This window comes from Triticum dicoccoides, chromosome 2A (assembly GCF_002162155.2).
Source record: "Triticum dicoccoides isolate Atlit2015 ecotype Zavitan chromosome 2A, WEW_v2.0, whole genome shotgun sequence".
NCBI classification, from domain to species: domain Eukaryota; kingdom Viridiplantae; phylum Streptophyta; class Magnoliopsida; order Poales; family Poaceae; genus Triticum; species Triticum dicoccoides.
In genome coordinates, this window is record NC_041382.1 from 592,663,741 (window position 1) to 592,664,878 (window position 1,138).

The window sequence follows — 1,138 nt, forward strand, 5'->3', positions numbered from 1 at the left end:
TGCCTCGGGCTCCCCTCGCCCCCTCCCACTTGCCCTCGCGCTCCCCTCATCCACTCCCCCCTTCCCTCACGCTCTTCTCTCCCCTCCCAGACCCATCTTCTCTCCCTCCTCGCTACACCGAACCGCCATCGCCATGACCAAGCTCACCGGCGTGGCCTTCGTCACCCCACGCCCTGGGCCCGTGTCCAACATGTCTTCTGTGCTCCTCTGCTTCGCCTACGACCCTGGATCGATGAGGAGGACCACCAGCGCTATCGCCCACTTCGTCTTCTTCCTCGGATCATCGTCGTCGTTCGTCGTTGATCCGGCCAAACCTATGCGCCCCTAAGCTCCCGCCGGCCGCCATGTGCCTCAACATGAGTTCTCCCTCGACTCCACTATTTCCCACTTTCAGTTCGTCGCCGTAGCCGTCGTAGGCGAGCGCCCACAGTGGGCTGCGTGGACACGCTCACCGCGTGATGGCCGCGCCATACAGGCCTCCCCACCGGCCCCTCCCGCGCCCCGACACCTTGCCTCACGCAGGCTCGCAGTCGCCTCTCTACTCCTGCCATTGCTGCCGACTGCTTGCGTTGCGCTACTTCCTGCCGCTGCTGGCCCCGTGCGCGTCGCGTCGTCCCTCGCCCTCTGCCCCACGCCCGCTGTCGCCAAGCCCGCGCGCCGCTGGCCGCCTTTGCCGTGTGCCCGCCGGAGCCCAGTCGCCCCGTGCCGCCGCCTGCTGCAACTCCGTCCACTCGCGCGCTCGCCCCGCTCACTGTTGCACCGCCCTGCCCGCACTCGCCCCTCCCCGTGCGACGCCTACTTGCCCGCGCCGCCTCCTCTGCCGCCCCACCACGCCGCCTGCGATCCCCGCGGCCACCTCCGTTGTCTGGCGCTGGCACCGCGCCGCGCCGGCGTCCTGGCGCATCCCCCCTCTACCGTGACCGTTCGGGCGGGCGCCCGCGCCCGCCCCCGTGACGCCCGTCGCCCGCTAGGCCCCCTGGGGGTATGACAGCTGGGGCCCGCCCCAGTTCTGTAAAATAAAAATAAAAAGATTTAAAAATAGAAAACAAAAATAATTATAAATTACTTAGCTAATTAATCAATTAAAAAGTTAATTAACTTATTTAACAAACTGTTTAATCTGTAATTAGTCAAATGA